This window comes from Aythya marila, assembly GCF_965140915.1.
Source record: "Aythya marila genome assembly, chromosome: 2".
NCBI lineage: Eukaryota > Metazoa > Chordata > Aves > Anseriformes > Anatidae > Aythya > Aythya marila.
In genome coordinates this window covers 28,961,310-28,984,057 of record NC_139043.1, presented here as the reverse complement: position 1 = coordinate 28,984,057, position 22,748 = coordinate 28,961,310, and the positions used below count along the sequence as shown (strand labels likewise).

The 22,748-nt window shown below is 36.4% G+C and overlaps 1 protein-coding gene across 1 annotated transcript in view; it reads left to right on the top strand.

Moving 5' to 3' along the window:
• The window catches only part of THSD7A (thrombospondin type 1 domain containing 7A), a 287,238-nt gene that overhangs the window by 186,943 nt on the left and 77,547 nt on the right, over positions 1-22,748 (top strand). The gene's annotated exons all lie outside the window — the stretch shown is intronic.

Below are 22,748 nucleotides of genomic sequence, written 5' to 3'. Positions count from 1 at the left end.
TGGTGACCTGCTACAGCGCTTGGATGTATGCAAGTCGATGGGGCCAGATGGGATCCACCCGAGGATACTGAGAGAACTGGCGGAGGAGCTGGTCAAACTGCTTTCCATCATTTATCAACAGTCCTGGCTATTGGGGGAGGTCCCAGTTGTTATAAATGGCTCAGGATTCAAATTAGGATTAAATAAAAAAATAGGATTTATTGAAAGAATATAAAGGAATAGAGGTAAGCAAACAGCGCTGGGTGCACCGGGAGTCTCCGCTCCACCAGGACGCACACCAGTTACATCAAGCAGCTGATTTTTATGCTCCTAGACTAATACATATTCATTACTACTTCTAAAAAAATAGATTATTAAAATTAACTTCCGGGGTGCAGTCCCTCCTACTGGAGCATGCGCAGTCTCCTCTGGGGTCTCTTCTGGGGGTCTCTAGGGGTCTTCCATGCTGAAGGCTCGCAGTCTTCCTCTCCCCCTTTGTACTTACTGGGCACCATCCCAAGTTTACGGAACATCTTCTTCAAGTCTTGTCTCCCAGCCGTCCTTCAGCTTCTTTCTCCTTCCTCTTTATCTCTCGGCCTCCCCTAACCAGATACCAAAGATCCACATAGTATCCCATAACAGTCACCAGTTGTTATCAGTTGTTCTGAAACTCCCAGACACGAGTAATTAAAACATTCTTCCCCAGCCATTCACAGACACATCTATAGCAGTGTTAGAAATAGAAGTCCGGAATAACAAAAGCAAACAGGTTCATAAATTTAAGAAGTGATAAATTGACTAGAATGAGGGGGAGACTGGGACACACTGCATCTGTGGTTCAAGAATTAAATTGCCAGTGCAGGGCCCAGAGGCAGACAGGATTCAAACAGAATTGTTCTTTATGGAAACGAATTGTTAAAACATTCCTCACACAGTCAACTGGCGGCTAGCAAACGTGATGCCCATCTACAAGAAGGGCTGGAGGGCAGACCAGGGAAACTACGGGCCTGTCAGTTTGACCTCAGTGCCAGGGAAACTCATGGAGCAGATTATCTTGAGTGTCATCACGTGGCACTTACAGGGCAACCAGGTGACCAGGCCCAGTCAGCATGGGTTTATGAAAGGCAGGTCCTTCTTGATGAACCTGATCTCCTTCTATGACAAAGTGACGTGCTTGGTGGATGAGGGAAAGGCTGTGGATATGGTCTACCTTGACTTCAGCAAGGCTTTTGACACCGTTTCCCACAGCATTCTCCTCAAGAAACTGGCTGCTCTTGGCTTGGACTGGCGTACACTTCGTTGGATTAAAAACTGGCTGGATAGCCAGGCCCAAAGAGTTGTGGTGAATGGAGTCAAATCCAGCTGGAGGCTGGTCACTAGTGGCGTTCCCCAGGGCTCAGTACTGGGGCCGGTCCTCTTTAATGTCTTCATTGATGATCTGGATGAGGGCATTGAGTGCACCCTCAGTAAGTTTGCAGATGACATCAAGCTAGGTGCGTGTGTCGATCTGCTTGAGGGTAGGAAGTCTCTGCAGGAGGATCTGGATAGGCTGCACCGATGGGCTGAGGTCAACTCTATGAAGTTTCAACAAGGCCAAGTGCTGGGTCTTGCACCTGAGGTGCAATAACCCCAAGCAGAGCTACAGGCTGGAAGATGAGTGGTTGGAAAGCTGCCAGGTGGAGAAGGACCTGGGAGTATTGGTGGATAGTCAGCTGAATACGAGCCAGCAGTGTGCTCAGGTGGCCAAGAAGGCCAATGGCATCCATAAGAAGCAGTGTGGCCAGCAGGTCTAGGGAAGTGATTGTCCCCCTGTACTCAGCTCTGGTGAGGCCGCACCTCGAGTACTGTGTTCAGTTTTGTGCCCCTTGCTACAAGAAGGACATGGAGATGCTCGAGCGAGTCCAGAGAAGGGCGACAAAGCTGGTGAGGGGTCTGGAGAACAAGTCCTGTGAGGAGCAGCTGAGGGAGCTGGGTTTGTTCAGCCCGGAGAACAGGAGGTCAGGGGCGACCTTATTGCTCTTTATAAGTCCATTAAAGGAGGCTGTAGTGAGGTGGGGGTTGGTCTATTCTCCCATGTGCCTGGTGACAGGATGAGGGGGAATGGGCTAAAGTTGCGCCAGGGGAGTTTTATGTTGGATATTAGGAAGAACTTCTTTACTGAGGGGGTTGTGAGGCATTGGAATGGGCTACCCAGGGAAGTGGTGGAGCCACCATCCTTGGAGGTCTTTAAAAGACGTTTAGATGTTGAACTTAGTGATATGGTTTACTGGAGGACTTGTTAGGTGTTAGGTCAGAGGTGGGACTTGATGATCTTTAGGTGTCTTCCAACCTACACAATTCCGTGATTCAGTGATTCTCTGCAATGAATGGGCTGAATTTGGCCAAATTTGCCTTAGAAGACTTGTGGTTACATATTTTTTACCCCCGGTATTAATCCTTTTCTTTTTCCCTGAGTCTTTCTGAATTATATGGCATTTTACATTATCTATATCAACAATTTCTCTTAAGAACAAAAAGTCTAGCTTTGTCCATGTGCCTGTCAGTCCTTCAGATTAAATAGTTGTGGGTACAGCTACAGCAACAGGAGAAAACAAATTGCAGTTATGGTTTATTTTGTAAAGATCCAGTCACCCACAATGATATGTGTTCAATAGCTTGTGATAGGCGTGTAAAAACATTGGAGGATAATGTAGTGGATTGTCTTGACTCTTCCTTGTAATCCCTTCCTTCTCTTAGTAAAGGATCTCCTGTGATCTTCACCAGTATCGCCAAGCAGCTTTTGCTAAGGGCTCTCCTGAGAAAGATTAGCACAATACTGTAGAAGGAAACAAAGAAAGGACCCACCAGCCTCATTAGGTGTCCTGCCAAGCTAGCTCTTCTCAAGCATCTCCTTAATTTGCCTGCAAAAGCACCCACCCCACTGAAAATCCTGTATGCAACTCTTAAATACTCACTTAAATGCACACAACCCTCTCGTTGTGGGCATCTAGATCATGCTCTATAAAATCTAGGAGAGCAGCACCTTGCAATCAAGGTGATTTCACATCAAGACCTGTGGCTGCAAGATAGTTTGCAGTAAAATAAAGTCTGGAGAATACTACTCTTGCATTGTCTAACCATCATGGTTTAAAATAAACATCGTATGAAGTTTGGGATATTGATTACCCTTTGAGCAATTTTTGGAGAGCACTACATTGATCCAGTTCAATTGAGTGGATACATAATTTGCATGATAGTCATATGTTACCATAGTTTTAATCTAAATGACATAAAGGAAATTTCATTCATTTTTAAAGGTAGGAGTGAATGTGCAAAGAAACATGTAAAAAATCGTTATTACAGGTTAGAAATACTAAAATTGATCTAATCTTTGCTTAACAATACTTTTCAGTGTCTTCAATATATTTTTTTTCTTTGAGTTCATATGAATTAATTAGCCAATCAGTGTTTGGACAGGAGAAGTTGAATCAAATGGACTACAGTATATTAAAACAAAAGTGTGTTTTCCACTAGGCTTTTGCTATATAAAATTAAAAAAGATGGGGTTTTAATTTTCAGAATAAGCATTGTACTGTAAGTGTACTGCTTTCATGTAAGATAAACCCCACACTGATAAGTATCTTCTCTTTCTGTTGATTGTTGCGTTGTTATATACATTTAAAGCATAATCAGTGGAGATGACTTGACTTGACCTGGGTGTTTTACTTTACAATTAGAATCAAATGGCAGTGTTTGTGAGGTTATTTTATATAATTGGAATGAGTTTCTCTCTTCAATTTCTTGTAAAGATAAGAGTCATTACAACCTTTGAGATCATACCAAACAATAGATTATCCTCCAGTGTTATTGCTGGAGGCCTGTGTTTGTCATTCTCTTTCCACAGTGGTAATCAGAATTTTCATTCAGGCTGAAAAAAAATATGAGAGTCAGTATTCCAGGTTGTCATTCCAGAGGCTATAATGAACTTAGATGTATTTTATTATATAAATGGAACTTCAACATTTACTATGGAGAGAACATTTGCAGAATATTTATTCTTAGTCTTTCAGGGAATTTTACAAAGGAATTCCTTTAAGGGAAAAAGCTAATTTCTGGTAAAGAAACTCCAGGATTAAACAGAAACTGATCAGAATTGTCGGTATGTATAAAATATTGTAATAATTAGAGAGCTGTGGCTAATGTTCCATGCTACAGGTTAGTTTTAGGATGATTTATTTTTTAAATTAAAGTTATTTCAGGTGTTTATATATGTATGCAATATCTATAAGACGTACTTGCATCCATGCAGACACATAAATATATATATATTCTCTATTATTAAATCCTTTAATACAGTTTAGAAGAGTGATTTTACAGTAGATTAATTTGTTCTATTTCTCTGTAGCTATGGAAATCTATGAAGAATACTGTTTCAAAAATATTTGTGTATGTTAGATAGTCTTTATGGTAGGAAAGATGGCCAATTCTCCCCTCTGTATCATCTAACGCTACTAATATGTAAATAGGGCAAAATTAATTTGGACAGCATTTCCTTAAAATCTGCAACATTTACTAGTGCTGAAAGTGCCTGTGGAATGATGGTTCACTCCCTATGTTTTTTTAGGTTTTCACCTTGGGGCTGAACTCTGTAGCATGGGTACCAGCAGTGGCTGTGGTGTCAGCAGTGTGTTTCTGAATCCCAGATACTAGCATGAAATCATTTGTTCGTTTTGTAGGAATGTTTAAATAATATATCAGTTTATAGCCTTTATAACATAATGGGCTTTGTACCACTGCACATGTCTTTCACTAAAATAGATCTTACTTTTGAAGGGCAAATTTCCTCTGGACCTTGTTCAAGCTCAGTAATTATTGGGTTACGGTTAGCTCTGCAGGGAGAGGGAAGGACTCATTGCTGTTCTGTCTCTCAACTGGGTGAGATGGCTGGGCTTAGAAGAGGGAGCCATGGTAACAACAAGGCTCTTCATGTGTGTGCAAATTCTTGCAACTCTTTGAAATAGTAAAATTGTTCTTTAAATTGTGTAGGCAGAGATGTGTGTTCATTGAGCTGAGTGTCCCAAGTTCTCTTCTGGTATCTGGACATAAGTGGGTGACACAGATCTGGTCTTTGTGAGACTGGAGTACAAATTCCAACAACAGTGATAACAAAATATCCTTATGTGATGTGGGGTGGGCTACCCTGTTTGCAGTGTTGAGAGGCAAAATAATGGTGTTGGTAGTTTATTAAAACATGCAGAAAGTGGGCAAGCCTATTTTGTTAAGATACTCAGATATAAACATTTCAAACAGATGAGGTAAGTTACTCTGTGTAGAGTGATTCAAACACTGCACTTTCTAATGTGGAACAGTGTAATTTTCCTTTATTTCTGTTATTCTCTGTCCTGGTTTCAGTTAGAACAGAATTAATTTTCTTCCTAGTAGCTGGTGGAATGCTGTGTTTTGGCTTAGGATGAGAAGAGTGCTGATAACACCCCGATGTTTTAATTGTTGCAGAGCAGTGCTTATACCAAGCCAAGGACACCTCAGACTTTTGCTCTGTCCTGCCAACAGGCAGGCTGGGGGTACAGTAAGAGCTGGGAGGGGACAGACCCAGGACAGGTGACCCGAACTAGCCAAAGGGGTATTCCATACCATCTGACGTCATGCTAAACAATATATAGGGGTGGCTAGCCGGGGGGAGGGGGCCGGACTGCTCGGGGTTAAGCTGGGCATCGGTCAGCGGGTGGTGAGCAATTGCATTGTGCATCACTTGTTTGTACATATTATTAGTAGTAGTACTATTATCATCATTGTATTATTATTATTATTATTATTATTATTATTATTATTTTCCTGTCTTATTAAACTGTCTTTATCTCAACTCACGAGCTTCACTTTCCATTTCTCTCCCCCGTCCCAGAGAGGGAGGGGGGAGGGTGAGCGAACGGCTGCGTGATGTTTAGCTGCCAGCCGGGTTAAACCACGACATTCTCAGATAGCATGACTGACTAGAAGACATCATCCTTCAGCCATATGATGGTCCTATGGGATTTAGTCACTTTATTTTTCTCCAGACTCAGAAATACTCATTTCTGAAATACTGTTTTCCTTTTACTGAATTTAACTTTGCAGAAAAACATAAAATTTCTTCATGTATTTTAAATTCTTTCTCACAGCTTCCTAACACATGTATTTTGTTTCTTAATTTTTAGGTTGTGGCTTTACATCTTCTTACAATAGGCATCTAATTAAATATATAGAGTAACCTTCAGGAAAGAAACAACCAATATACTAATACAACCAATTTCACTTAAAATACTGTGGGTAGTTTAAAATCATTACATTTCATATGCTAGGATTTGAATCGTATATGCTAAATGAGCAGCTGTTGGTCTTCATTCAGTTTCATAAGTGAATCAATGGAAAGTTTATAGGACTGTCTAGTTATAAAGATTCTACTTCTTTTGCCTTTTCTGTTATGTGGTTATTTGGATTGGAAGAAGAAATCATCAATCTGATTGGATTATTGATGAATATTTTAAAAAGAAAATACCTACTTTTTGTCACTTTGTGTTCTTTAAAAAGAAAGAAGAGCCAAATTCAAGTTCAAATTACATTGAATTATTGAGTTATTTCTGGAAGAGAACCCAGATCAAAATCTGGCCAATGCTCAGCAGTCATTAGTCGAAAAATACAATGGCTAATGACAATTTCTTTCAGCACATACTGCCTTACGCTTACAGGAACTTGGTTATGTGTGTATTAGTCATCATTTCCCAATATTAATTTCCTAGCTAATGTCATTACAGAATTGATTGGAACTGCTCTTTTCTTCCTGACAGCTTTTAGGCTGACCATCTTAGGCATTTAAACAAATGTAAGACACACACTCTGTTCTTCACTGTAAATATATAAGGTGTAAAATGCATAACTAAGTCCTTTCTTTTCGTTTGTCTGGCAACATAAAAATTATTCAGTATTTTACTGGATGCTTATTATACATCAGAGTTTGTTACTGACAGTAAAATTGTCTGTTTAAAGGATCTTAGAATTGGTATTCTCAGGCCATTCTGTTTCAGAGCATTGGATTTTTAAGACATTTTTATTTAACAAGATTTGCTTTATTTAATATAAATCAATACAAGGAAAAATTACTGCACGGTACTGCTGAAACTATCCCATTTCAGTTCTGTAGTCAGGAAGCTTGATAATTGATAATTCTGTCAATGAAAGGTCACATTCAGTATGTCATACTATTTCCTTTTTGTTTCTCATCTTGATATTAGAGAAGTGGAAATTATTAAATTCTGTATCAGAATGGATGCTTATAGTGTTTGTATAAGAACATGACTTGATTTTATTATATGATTTTATTTATTATTTGATTTTATTATATATATATATATATATATAAAATATATATCTACTTAAAAGATATTGAGAAAGCAAATGATGTATTTATAGTTAACCTGGAATGTGATGTAATGATTGGTATGGACAATGCTTATAAGTGACATTAATGTTCATAATGAATATGGTTAAGTTAAAAATGGGTGAGCCATCCTAATTACCAAAATCTTTTTCTATTGTCATAGATAATAATTTGCCTTAGTGAGATAATTTTGCTGGGTTTGGGCATGTTTACTTATAAAATTTACTATAACAACTTTACAGAAAATGCAGTATTGGTGTACTTAAAATTTACTGGACATCAAGGAGTAGAGGTTGCTGTAGTGGGACTAACAAATACTTTCCGAATGTAAAACAGAGAGTGCAATTACATGTTTCATGTGATGTACCCTCTTAGTAACTTGCTTTTGGTTTTGATGGCATCACCAGATGGAAAAGCAGGCTATTACAGTAACTGCTAGTAATAGCAGTGGGCAAATTAGGAGGGGGAATTTTGATGCTTGAATTTTGATTTGCATAGCAGTCTGCATAGTGAGAATACTAGAGTGGCAATTGTGGATACATTTTAAAATACTTGTTTTGGGGGAAGATCAGTTTAATGCTTTACATTTTTCCCCTTGTCATTTTAAATTATGTTGTTATGAAAGAAGTAAAAACAAGATATTTATGGACTTATGGGTGGATTATAAAACTGGATTTATAGAACCAATGTTGAACTTCTTTGGGTTTGGGTTTTTGTCATGGGTTAATGGCCTCGAAGCAGACTTCAAAAATACTTTAAATCTTTTTACAAAACATACTAATAAAAATAATGTTACATATAATAGTGTTACATATACTAATATTGTCATATATTTATAAAATAAATATTTTCTTGGAAATACACAACGCAAATCAGTAATACTGACAATAAAATGTTCTAGGATAGTATCCACCCATTAGATTTGATGGTAGTCAATTTTCCACACAATGTGTTACAGTCTACTTCTGCATTTGTCCCATAAGGCCAGAGCAGTCAGTGTCCAGGATCAGTCGAATACCCATGGCAGAGTTACTATTTTTCCTTTGGTTTCTATTTTAAACTAGAAAATTGGAAGAAATACCAAGTCAAAATTAAGTGGCTTAGGTTGCAGAGTCAAGACCTTAAACATTAGGAAACTTAGGTTGTTTGTCTGATCCTTATGCAAATATAGCAGATGAAGTCTTTAATTATTTAATTGTGCTTACATGACATTTTCCCCACAGAACCTGCTACTTATTTGTGAAATGGATATAATCCTTTGGGGATTAAGTGGGCATTTTATAGTAATGAATGCTTTGTCTTTGAGACAACTAGCTGTGGTTGTCTCATTCTTCATTTAATTTTGCTCTCCTTTTCTTCATCATCAGCAAAATATAAATAATACTGACCTACCACATCTTGAGTGTTCAGAAAATAAATTCATCAGTGCTATCATAGAAAGATCTTAAGAATAAAATCAGTTCTGCTTTAATAACACTTTTAATGAATGTATGCTAAATAAAACATAGGCCTAGGCCTTGAACAAAGAGAATAGAACTAAAAATACCAAATAGATTCTCATTAAGGAGTTTACAGTCAGTGAACTGGAGAAGGAAGAGGCCCAGTGGAAAAATAGGTAGCATGTGATTATGCAATTTAAAAAATAAAAAACACATTATACAAAGGCAACTTTAATACTTCAAGTTTACCATTTACTATTATTTGGTTTCTTAATATAAATTTGGGGGTAAATGGATTAACAATATAAATATTGCTTTAGGAAATACTGGATGTTTGGCTTTAAATTTTACTGATTTTAGACATCACTTACTGGTACTGATATTATTTTATAAATAGCAAGTTACTGCATTAGTGTTTTCCAGAGGAAAAAATATTAAATAGATTATTAAATTCCTTGTTCTATATAGACTCTATCTCAGAGCGTATATAATTTTTTAAAGATGGGAAAAAGAATAGTGCTAGATAGAAGGTTCTTAATTTTGGGGGGAGGCTTCTATAAAACCAGTGATACCCTTCTAGCAGAGGGAAGGTATAATTTATCTCCATGTTACAGCTGATTTCTTGAGTAAGTGCAAGTCTGTAGGGAGATCTGTGACTGTTTTTTGCTTGTATAACTTACTACCAAAGCAGTAAAGTTATAACATCCCTATATTTTCAGATGTGTTCCTGTTTCTGTTGGTTTTGCTGTGTTATTATTTTATTTCTTTAATTTAGTATAGATTTGTAAGATGTAGTGGTATTTATCTCTGGTTTCTTTCCTGAGAGCTTTTTCTCTGAATCCATATACTGAGGGGCTGGGAAAAGAAACAAGCAAATGTACAAGTTAGTTTTAGTCTTTTAGGGAAGAATCAGTTACGAAAATATTTCAAAAAGGCAAAATTAATTCATAGTCTGAGCAGCCTAAGGGCATGCTGTGCCTTCCACTTGTAATGATGAGAAGATATTCACTGCAGGATGGATAAAAAGATGTTCTCTGAAGACTGCATTTTATCTGCCAGTAGTGGGACATGGACAGAAGTATCCATGAAATTAATTATAAAACCGCTTCTCAGAAATGTGTAAACATGACAGTGGCAGTGATCTCCTTTACACCTCTCGAGTGCTGTGTTTTAACTGTGATTGAATTGAGCTGTCATATTACATATAGAGTGACAAGTCTCTAGAGTGACTAGCTACAGCTGAATGAATAATGCAAAGGAAAATGTTTATAATCATCTTTTACTATGCAAAATAATTTTTCTTCTTCTCTTAAAACGCCTTCTAAATTACAGGTATATTTCTGTGGCAAGAAGGTAATTATGAATGTATAGTTGTTAACTTACTGCAAATTCACCATTTTATAGTAATGAAATACTAGATAGTTGAAAAACTGAGAAGTTCATGTAATGTTCTGTCAACTGCATGTTCTTACTCATTCTCTTCAGCTGTGGGTTATGGTCTTGCATCAGAGAGAAGAACATTTAAATTTTGGAGACCGGGTTCCAGGAAATTTATTAATTTATGATGCAACTTTGAGAACTTATGAGCTTAAATTTATAAAGTTATACTCCAAAATTCATACTTAAGCAGAAAATTAGAAGCCCGAAATTCGTTTAAGTTATAGATATTTACTGTTACTTTGAAAACAGTCCATTTAAGGTAGCTGCTTAAAATACAGAGATTCACATCTCAGTGTAGGTATTATTGAAAAGATTGACTGTGGCAAGCACTGTCATTTTACTGACGTTAGTGGAGTTGTCACATTGTTTTTGTGCTACCATTTTTGTAGTCTTGCCTATTATCTCATTCTTATGCTTCTATTCCTACTTCAGATTCCTGAATGCTAATCAAATTTAGATCAGCACATCAAAATTAAGTCATTTCCGATTGAACTGATTTGAACTCATTGGCATTCCATGGCCTTTCCTGGACTTGTTCTCCATTAAATCTTGAGCTTATTGGAGGCAAGGGCAAAATATCCAAAATAGTGCTTACAGTAAAATGCATGTGAAGTCTTTCTAAAGTGTACAACACTCTACTTGTCCATGTCTGATGAATTTAAAAAATTGATTTAAACCCAGTAGTGAAAAAATAATAATATAATTCCCAGTGAATAATAAAACTTCCCATTTTCTAAATAAACAAAAAGACATAGTGCTATGCTAAAATGGACACATTTTGCATTTTAAAGTCAATACATTTTAAATCTGACCAAAGTTCACAGTTACACTACAAATATTTCTAGAATCTGTCAAATTAATTTTTTTCACTGTTAAACACAATAGAATTTCTGTAACACTCTACGAATAAATTGAGTATTTTTTTATACTTTTAAAATATAAATAGTATTTTAAATACTGTTATTATTTTTGAGGCCATACATTTGTATCTTTTTCTTGCTGTATAAATTGTGGCTTGGTTGGAAAAAGTTTATGAGAATGTCCATTTTATCTTGGGACAAGCTGTACCTTTTTAAGGTGCGCTGGTGTTTTGCCAAGTGTTCTGAGAAATACACTGTGAATTTTAAAATGATCTGATCTTCTTGCACTGTCTTCTTGTTTCCTTATAGCTCTGTCAGCATTTTTCTTCTCCCTTCTCCACTCAGCTTAAAATGGCCTATTGGTCTGACATATTGATCTCACTTGGTCCCAAGACTAATATTGATTTTATTCTCAATGGGACCATAGCCTGTCATCGAACTTACTTTTTCTTTCATATCAAGATGATGTTTGATTGGCTTATTTGATGCTAGAAGGCAACCACATTTGGTTATGATCAATACACTTGCATTCTCTGTTCCTTATTCTCAGTAAGACCACAGTAGCAAATGAACCATGAAAATGCTGCAGCTACCTGTCAAAAGGTACAAAAACCTTACTTCTGTTGTTAGGAAGTATGTAGGTTATCCACTGGGCTCTTTATTGGCAATATTGGACTAGTGTTTCTGTGGTAGGTTTTGCCTTAAAGTACAGCCTTAAAGTACAGCTGATTTTCTGCTAAAAGCATATCATGTTTGTACCCTTGGCAGAAGAGGATCATGTCAGGAAATATTTAAGCAAACTGGCCATTTGTAAGTCTGTGGGCCCTGATGTGATATACCCACGAGTGCTGAGGGAGCTGGCAGATCTGATTGCAAAGCCACTCTCTAAAATCTTTGGTCAACTAAGGCAACTGAGAGAAGCTCTCAAAGACTGGAGGAAAGGAAATGTCACTCTTATCTTCAGGATGGGTGAGAAGGAGGAGACAGAGGACTACAGGCTGGTTAGCCTCACCTTGATCCCTAGGAAGGCAGTGGAACAGCTAATTTTGGAAACAGGTATGAAAGTAAAATCATCAGGAGTAGTCAGCATGCTTTTGTCAGAGGAAGTCAAGCTTGACCAACCTGATAAACTTCTATAAAGAAATGTTCAGTCTGATGGATAAGAACGGATCAGTAGATACTGTCTTCCTGGACTTCTGTAAGGCTTTGACACTTTAAATCCTCCCTATAAAATCCTCATAGAGAAGTGTGAACTGGATGAGTAGACAGTGATGTGGATCAAAAAATGACTGAATAGCTATGCCCAGAGGGTAATAGTCTAGTTGGAAGCCAGTAACAAGCAGGGTACACCAGGGGTCAATACTAGGTCCAGCCCTGTTTGACATCTTCCATAATGGTCTGGATGATGGGATAGAGTCAATTTTGCAGAGGACACAAAACTAGGGGGGAGCAGCTGATACACCATGCTGCCGTCCAGCGGGACCGTGACAGGATGGAGAAATGGGCCAACAATAACCTCATGAAGTTCAACCAGGAGAAGTGCAAAGTCCTGCACCTGGGGTGGAACAACCCCATGCACCAGGACGTGCTGGAGGCCATTTCATCTGGAGAGCAGCTCTGCAGAAAAGGACCTAGTAGTCCCGGTGGACACCAGGAGTGAATAAGAGTCAGTGGTGTGCTCTTGTCACTAAGAAGGCTAATGGTATTCTTGGCTGCATTTGGCAGCACTGCCAGCAGGTCAAAAGAGGTGATCTTTCTCCTCCACTCAGTACTGCTGAGGCTGCACCTGGAAGACTGGAATCCATTTTAGGGCTCCTCACAACAAGGCATCCATGGACTTGCTGGAAAAAGTCCAACAGAGGGCTACCAAGACCATCCAGGGACCAGAGCACCTCTGCTATGAGGAGAGGCTGAGAGAGCTGGGACTGTTCAGCCTGGAGAGGAGGGGGGGAATCTTAGCAATGTCTGTAAATACCTGAAGGGCAGGTGCAAAGAGGATAGAGCCAGGCTCTGTTCAGTGGTGCCCAATGCCAGGACAAGAGGCAACAGGCACAAAGTGGAAAGCAGGAGGTTTTGTTTAAACATCAGGTGTCCCTGCTTGAGCAGTGGTGTTGGACCAGATGGCCTCCAGAGGTCCCTTTCACCCTCAACCATTCTGCAATGTTTCAGATTTTGTTTACTTTGTCTTGTTTACTTGGAGATGCATAGGAAAGCATCTAAACTAAATACAAAAATATATCAGTTAAACTATATTAAATGTTCATACGAATCCTCTTATTCAGAATTAAGATAGCCTAAATTCTATATGTTAAGAATTTTCTCTTTCATTCTGAATAAGGATCACATACAAAATGTTAATAGAGTTAAACTAATCTCCTTCAAAGTCACATTTTAATTAATTTGGATTAATTCTTCAGTATTCCTGTTCAGACCATTTTTTTTTTCAGTGTCACTCACATCCTTTCTCGTCGGTGGATATTCAGTGGTATCAGAATTAGTGAAAAATTCAGAGTTATCATTTGCAATAATAGAGTCTTTGACAGCATGCATAATGCAAAATATGCTGTACAACACCTTCACTGTGCCTCTTTTTTATTTATTTATTTTTTTTTTTTATTTAATTGAAGTTTAATAAAACTTCACAGGTAACCAAGTGATTTCTGCATGCTTTGTGGAATTGATACTGCCCTTTTTATCACAACTACCAGTTAAAAAGTTCAGTATGTAAATACAATCAGAAATGGAAAACTGTTTTCCATATTTTCTAGGTGAAATGTGTTTAATTTGGTTGTTTAACCTGAGAAAATCTGTCAGAGAATAACGAAAAATAAGAGATTAGATAAAGGAATAAGTAAAGTTTAACATAGATACCACAAAACATTCTTCTTATTAGCTGACAAAGAGAGCAGAACAGTTTCTTCTTGCTTATTTTCATTCTTCTTGAGTAAAGAATTCAAGGATAAATAAGAGCTTTGCACTGTTTTGGGAAAAGTCTAAGTTGTGTTTGTTGTTTGTTTTTTTTTGTTTGTTTGTTTTTCCCCAGCCAAATACCTCAGGTGACTGTGCACTATATATTTCCAAGCTAACATAGTTATAGAATATTATATGTTTCATATTGCTGTTTACTCTGGCCTTCCTACATGTGACAGATGGCATTGCATTTTACTTGTAAAAGTACTATTTGGATAAAGAAATACTATTCCTTTCCCTGTTTTTATTTCCCTTTGTCAAATTTAGACTGTATCTACAGGACAGAAATCCTGATAGATGACTCTAATATGACTGGAGATACATATGTTCTTTTGTTATTAGATGTAAAAATGGGATTACTGGAAGCATTAACGTTGTGTCTGAATGTGTGAGTTCATTATTTTTAACCAGTCATATTTAAACAACATCCAGAGATATTTTTTATCTGCAACAGTATTAGAAGGAAATATACGTATTCTTCATTTTTGTTTCAGAGTTGTCCTTTCATGGCTTTCATTATTTCAGAGTAAGGAATGCTCTGGGTTTGATTGTTCCTGTAACTGTTATGCATGTGATGCAAAGCCTTACCTTTACTTGATGCGTGAAAGAATACTGACCTGGATTTCTTAGCAGTGACTCCGCTTTCTTGAAAATTGGATGACTGAAACTTTGGATGAGCTTAAGGGCAGGAAAGGCATTTTTAGAACCAAAGCTGGCTTATCTCAATAACAGAATGGCTTTCAAATCTTACAGTATTTCTATCAACCACCTGAATAGTGCCACCTGCATTTGCATTCTTTCTACAAAGCTGTAAATACACTGTGTTGCGAGGCAGGTTAGCAGACAGGCTAGCAATTAAGCTAGAGCTGAAGTGTAGCAGTAGCATGTAGTGGTCTGCTTAGACAGAGGCAACAGAAGCAATCAGATACTGATTGTAACTGGATTTCCCCATCCGTATGGGGATTCTTGAAGTCACTGCCTTTCCATTCCTCAAAAATATTTTTTGCCTAAGGTGAATACCCAGTGAAGATTGCACGTGGTCAGCATTGAGAAGTTATTGCTAGTAAAATGTACTACTTCACATTTGCATGCTTGAAAAATGTGGTTTTTAAGAAATAGAAAATCTCAAGAAGATTTCTTTTTCTCAACTCATGCTGTTATCTTTGATTTAAGAAACACTCAATGTAATAGGTTTCTAGGATCCAGCCATTTTCCTTTTGCATGTCATGAACAGTCAATGCCATGAACAGAACAATTGCAAATGTTTGCTTTATAAAAGCCAAAAACACATTTTAAAATTATATTTTTAAAGGTCTTCATGTCTTCTAGTGTTTGCAAAGTGAAAGTCATAAGTAATCTTCTCTGTGTGTCACTGTTTTGTGTGTGCCATCACAGTAAGCATGTAAATGATATGAAGGTTTATGTACTTGTGCTAGCAAGTTTCTCATTTGAAGAAAAATCTATCCCTGTTTATGAAATTCATGATGTTGATTCTTTTTAATAATGAGTTCAAGTGTTGTGTTCATAATTTTCTTTTAGTAAGTAATAGTGTGTTACTGCTTGAAATTTCACAAAGAACCAAAACAACAGTAAATTTTCACACACAAATTGCCCAGTCACTTTATGATCAAGCAATGCATTCATATCATTATACTATTAGAGCAACATTCTTACATTTTTGCATAACAAACAGATGTGAGAAATATTGGAGTATTTGTCTTCATTGAAATCAGTGCCATTTCTACTTAGGCTTCTTAGAAGAAAAAGACTTCACGAATATTAACCATCAACTAATTAAGACATACTTAATTAAATGCAAATGCTACTTAGCAAAACCAATTGAGAGAAAGGTATGTGATTAGGGAATTGCCAACTGATTTAACACTTAAGAGCTACCTGCACCTAAGCAATAGAACTGAATGCAGAAACCTCACTTAATAAGAACAATAATAGGAATAATTGCACCATCTTTTTACATTGTGTTGAAAAACCTTGAAGCTAATGAAGTAGAATACATTGAGAACATGAATTATATTTTAATGTTATTTAATGCTCAATAATTAGAGAGGTTTAAAAATTTTCAAGATACTACCTACCTCATGCAGAGAGATTTTTTTGGCAGCTGGTGATCCTGTGACTAGAACAGAAACCAATTTTATACATGTATAAGCTAATGTAGTGCTGCTATTGTTTTCAAGGACACTGCTGGTTTACTAACATTAAAGCTTACATTGACAACCTTTATCTTTGAGGTAGATATAAATACACACTGTCAAGATATTATGAAGGCTGCTGTAATTAATAAAACATTTCAGAGTTTCCTCATGTCTATCAAAGTATGCATTATATATAAAGTATTGAATTGATTCAAGAGCAAAAATAAATAAGATTGGTCTGTCATTCTGATACTGTTGCACATGCTTTTTTTTTTTTTGCCTTTTTTTTTTTTTTTCTCAAAATACTCTTATTTAAGATTATTTTACCAAACAAGGCAGTTAATGATGAATTGCATGTAAATATTATTGTTTCCCTTTTTTAGTGGCTTATTTGATTAGGTTTTCAGGGATTAACTACTAAATTCTCCCTACAGGAAAATCTGGGTCAGCCTTTTGCAATAGTGTATGCATTTTAATTAGAGACATGTGCTATGAGAAAGACAGCTTTACTTAGTTCCTTTTGTGTAAGAAAAAAAAAAAAAAATTGCCCCCCCCCACACACCCCCTCCCCGCAAATTCAGTCACTGTGTGTGACTGAATTTGCACTCAGCAGTTATGATAAAGCCATGAATAATCAGGAGGTTTGGCAAGCACCAAAAGGGCAGTTAAATGAAAGTATTACAAGCCTCCACATTTATTCTGTGCATAGTTCACAATATAGTTCTCTACTTATTCTGATGAGTTAAAAAAAAAAAAAAAAAAAAAAAATCCCCACTCCACTACTGCTGCAGAACTGTGGTTTGGAAGAAAAAGTTAAATTGCTATGACAGTTCATGCTAGGGAAACAGGATTTGCCCTTTTCTGGTGAACTTTGAGGACTGATAATTGCTTGGTGATTTGAAATTAGTATAATAGCATTACAAATGAAAATGATAATGTTAGTTTATTATTGTGTTTGATTACTATTTCCTTTTTAGCAGATACAAGGTGCCTTATCATTTGGAAATGTCTGATTTTAATGATGTTTTTAATAGTGTTTTTGTTACATGAAGAATTGCCCATTTTGTATTCTATCAGTCAACGTATAGACAAGGTTATTAGTAATTAAAGTCTTCAAAATTGAACAAGTTTCTATTTTCCTTTATTTCAGTGGTTTGCCTGAAGTTCTTTCCTCATGTTTCCTTTAGAATGGTAGCTAAAAAACAAAACAACAACAACAACAACAACAAAACTTTATATATATATTATTTTAATCTAGTTATGATATTCTTGTAATTTCAAGGCCTTTATATATGACTGGTATTTTCTTGCTTATTTTTTGACCTGAGTCATAATTAAAACAGATATTTAGGCACTTCAAAACTGTAAGTTTTGTGTTTTTTTAAATGCATTTATGCCAAAGATAGTTAAGCTGTCTTTGTATATCTGAGGAAATGCAAAAATTTTAAAACAGTAGCATATGCAAACTCTTTATGGAGAGGTATATGCTTTACTAGCTTTGGGCATGGAGTGCAAGTTGGGGTTGAGAGTTGGGGTTATTTAACCAGGAGAAAAGAAGGCTCTGGGGAAAACCTTATTATGGCCTTACTGTACTTAAGGGGGGCCTACAGGAAAGCTGGGGAGGGCCACTGTACTCAAGGAGTGTAGTGACAGGACAAGGGGAAATGGTTTAAACTAGGTAGGTCTAGATTAGATATAAGGAAGAAATTACTCACTATGAGGGTGGTGAGGCATTGACATAGGTTGCCCAGAGAAGCTTTGGATGCCCCATCCCCAGAAGTGTTCAAGGCCAGGCTGGATGGGGCTTTGGGCAACCTGGTCTAGTGGGAGGTGTTCCTGCCCGTGGCAGGTGGGGTGGAACTGGGTGATCTTTAAGGTTCCTTCCAACCCAAGCCATTCTGTGATTCTGTGAAATAAGTTCCATATGAAAAAAATAATAAACAAAACAAAAACAAAAACAAAAACAAACAAAAAAAAAACCATAGTGTAGATTGGATTTTACTGAGCTTTGAATATATACAGCATATTTTCACAGCTTCTCAGCTGCTTTGCTCAAAGGCTGGAAAGGGCACCAGCATAAGGACACATACAAATCTTCATATGGGAGTAATGTATATGGAAAACTGTGTGGGAATTCAGGATGAAGAGCAGTCTCATTGTCTGTTTCAGCCTTTCCAAGTCATACAGAAGGCAGTGTAAAACTTCTCTGTTGATTCTTTTTCTGAACAGGGAAGGAAGGAAACAGTAAATGACAACCATCGCAACTCATAGATTTTAACATGAAATAGAATAACATATGAACTAGATGCATTTTTTCCTGCTGGGGAAAAAAAAAAAGCCTCCATGCTTAGAGGCATTACTGAAGTTGGTGAACCAGGCCTTCGTCACCCACAAAAGCTCAGGGGGTGCCTCACCAAGAATTTCAGGTGTACAGAGGTTTTCCAATGGATGACACAGTGTTCAACTTCACTGGCAAGACAATAAAATTGGTAATAGAAGTATTAGCAGAGAGACCAGTTATAGATATTGTGACATGTATGCAATATATCCCCTAGTATGTATAAACGGTACATCCATATCATGTTGTGCTTTGAACTGTTTATCTTTTCTATGATTTTGTATTTTACATTCTCATTTTAAACTTGCAGATTTAAAACCACTTGAATGATGCTGTAGCTTCCCATGGTCTATTGTATTTAAAACCAGACTATCATAGGTGGCTACCAGAAACCACAAAAACAAGATATCGTTCTATTTTCCTTTTCTTAGCCACAGAAATATTAGTAAATTTGACACACTTGACTAAGTAGTGCAGATGCTGAAGTCTGCAGTTTTAGCATTTAGGGTCACTTGCAGTTATTAATTGCTTTATGAACTTTATAAGTGTACAGTTTATATTACCACTGTGTGATATTCCTGTTCTTTACTGATTCCACAGGTGTTTTAAACATCACTTACAATGTTAATGTTTAAAGCCCTCTCTTGATTTGATCCCATTTACTGTGATTTTATTTTCAATTTTTGACAATTTATATCAGGTTATATTTCAGAATTTCAGAGACAATAGCTGGCTTCCTCGTACAGGACTTTGCCAAGTTCATTGCCTTATTACGTAGGACCCAACAGCATTTTTATGTTGATTTTTATTCCCAGGTTTTCTCCATGCCTCATTGAATCCAGCAGTGATTTTACTGTCCATTTTAAAGCTTTAAAATAATTTTGCCCTCTGTTAAGCACTTGCCTTTCCATTTACTACAGGTCAGAATTTGACAGCAAGTTTTTGCTGTGCACTGAAGCATGCACCTTATTAAAAGATGAAGAAGAAGCAAGAGTTCTTCCTTGCCATATCTCTCTAATATTACCAGCTCTAGGAATGCTACCCAGTGGAAAGATCTTAAACCATTTTACAAGAAACTTAAATATCAGACCCATTTTACAGATGAGTAAAAATAAAATAAAATTAAAATAAAACCAAGGAATGGCATGGTTTGATTACATTAAATACAGAATGTGTCTTCCTCCTTGTAGGCCAGCCTTTAGCATCTAAACCAAATTTTTACATGCTGTATCTCTTTTGTGAATGTAATAAAACAAGAACAGTGACATGAATGCAGTCTGATACTTACAAACAGCTGGTTCCTCCTGCATGTTAGTCACAAGCTATCTGCCTTTAATCTGCAAAAAAAAAAAAAAAAAAAAGCCTATCTAGTAGTTTCATTTTTTTGTTGTTGTTTTATTATTATTTTTTATTTTTTTTTTTATTATTATTTAAAGCAGTTAAATATTTCAGTAGTTCCCTAGTGGTTCTGGTGCATGCACACAGACTAGAAGGTCTTTACACCATGAAGACCACAAGGAAGTTTTATTGTAGTGACTTACTTTGCTGCTTGTCAAGCTGGAGCAGGCATAACAGTTCAAGGATAAAATTTCCTCAGCAGTCTTTACTGATGGAACAAATCTGTAAAAATCACAATAAAGATTTAAACAATTTCTGACATTTTAAAATCATTGAAAATCTCATTTGCCTCCAGCCATTTCTACATGCAGTTACTTCTGTTAGTGCAGTTTGGAGAATTTAGCTCAAAGTATCTGTTGCATGAGAGGAATGCCATTCTGCTACATAAGCATTGTTTCTGAATATGGACTATTGCTTGCTTTGAAATGTTAAAGGACAAATGAACTGCTCAGTGGTCAACAGCTTTCTTACTTCATACTCTTTTTTTTTTTTTTTTTTTTTTTTTTCTCTCTTTCTGTTTTGTTTGTTTGTCATTCTGTTGGTTTGAACATAAGTAATTCAGGGCAGGGCCCTTTGACACAAGCTTTTGGAGGTTTGTCTTTATATCTTGTGTGAAATAAACGTATACCCATAAAGTTCTATTAAACTGTTAGACTAGAGATGAAAAACTTTTTCAAATGGGACTTTTTCCATGTGGCTTTAATCTTTATATTGACATTGTTCCCAGCATATGGTTGAGTGATTCCTGTTAGTTGACTACACTATGTACTTTATAAAGAAGGCAACAAAGGTCAAGTAGTTCATAAAATCATTAGTGAAATGTCAGAAACACTTTTGTCTAAATAAGATATCTCCCTGAAGATATACCCATTATAAAATATTATTTTCAGCTGCATTTCTATGCTATTGTCTTCATCAGATAAGAATTGGACTGTTGACAAAATCCAAATGCTAATATGCAACATACTTATATCTAGAATACTTTCCCTGTAAAAGGAAAAGATAAGACCTTTGATTTGAGAGAAGGTGAAGACTTTTTAGTTTTAAATGTATAGTCCTTTAATTAACTAGTGAAACTAAACACAATTTCTCATCATGACCCCAAATTCAGCTTGAGTTTTGAGTTAAAGTCACCTTAGTTGGTAGCTGATAAATAAGCTTGATATAGTGTTGTATATTCATACTATGGCAAACTTTATTGTAATAGTAGTATTTCTTTCAAGACACGCAGGTGACCCCACAACTTACTTCATTGAAACTTACCTGGTGGTGAAACAGTCTGAGAGTAATGTTCATCCCTTTTCTTCCTTCATTCGGAAAGGGAGTTTGCAGGCTGCTCCTCCCTCTTGTACTTTAAGATAAACACTGTGTCATTCCGATGAAGCAGACAAGAAGCCTTCCTGCGCTGGTGACAGGCTGCGATGACCTGTGATACAAGAGAAGGAACAAGAGAAGCAGAACACGATGTGGGAAATCCATGAAGTCTTTTGCAGGGCTCAAATTTCTACCTGTAGTAGGGGAAAAAACAGCTATTGTATTTTTTTGTTGTTGTTGTTTGTTTGTTTTTTCCCTTTAGTTTGATCACAAAGATCTTTATAATTCAGATAAATATGACTACTTGAGGCTATTTTAAAGGCATGAGCTTAAAAAAGACTTCCACTGGTTTGCAAGGCCAAGGAAAATTGATCTTTGCAGTTCTGTTGTGACTAGTCTATGTGAATAAAACATTTGCTGTTGGTTAAAGGGATATTGGATGGATGGCTCTCATCTTTTCTTCTTTTTCTAAAGAATTTGGTCTTTAATAATTCTGGGAATTGTGATATGTTGCTAGTACTAGAGAATGTCCAATTTTCAGGACCTTAGTTTATCAGAGGTTTATTTGAGAGGTTTTAAGTCGCTGTAATACTTGAATTAAAAAAAATGTAGATTCTCTTTAGATTACTGCTTGATGAATTTTATTATTTTGTTAAGAAATGAAAGCCTAATTTGAGGCTTGGGGAAAGCAGTGTTTGAAGGTCTTTGGCTTAATTTATGGCATCCACATTTCTCAATGACTTAGCATTTCAGAATCCACGTGGTGATTTTTATCACTGGCTGATGTATTTATCATTAAATTATAGAGCATTTAATCCTTATTTCCAGAAAATATTTTGTTGTTTTGAAGACTTATTTCCATTGCAAATCTTGATGATACAGTTTTTGTTGACATTAACTATTGAAACAAAAGGTCTGTGGTGGTGGATCATTACAAGTTTACATTGTTATACTATAGGTTCAGTTCCGTTGAGATCACATATGCTTCAATAATATTTCAGTAGATGAAACAGGTTTTATGCACTCGTATGGCAAGGATCATATAATGTGAAAGGCATTCGGCTGCTTTTGAAAAGATATGCTTTGCAGAAAATTTAAGAAAAACAGATTTCCTATTAATAAATTAGACTGACTCTTTCTATGCTTTGGTTGTATGTGGTTAACAAGGCCTCAGAAATACATTTCACTCTCAGATGCAACTTTTTCAAAGTTCCTTGAAACTGTCATTACATATTGGGCTACTGCTCCATTCCCAGAGATCCTTTTTGTTTTTGAACTGAGATCCTTTTTTTTTTTTTTTTTTTTTTTGGAAAGCAATTTCTGTAATTGGTTTGTATGATTACAAAGCTATAACTCTAAAACAGTGGATTCAAGTCTCTCTCTCCTTTCTTCATTTTTTTCTGTACCTTCTCCGAAGTGAAGATTTCTTCTCAGCCTATTGTC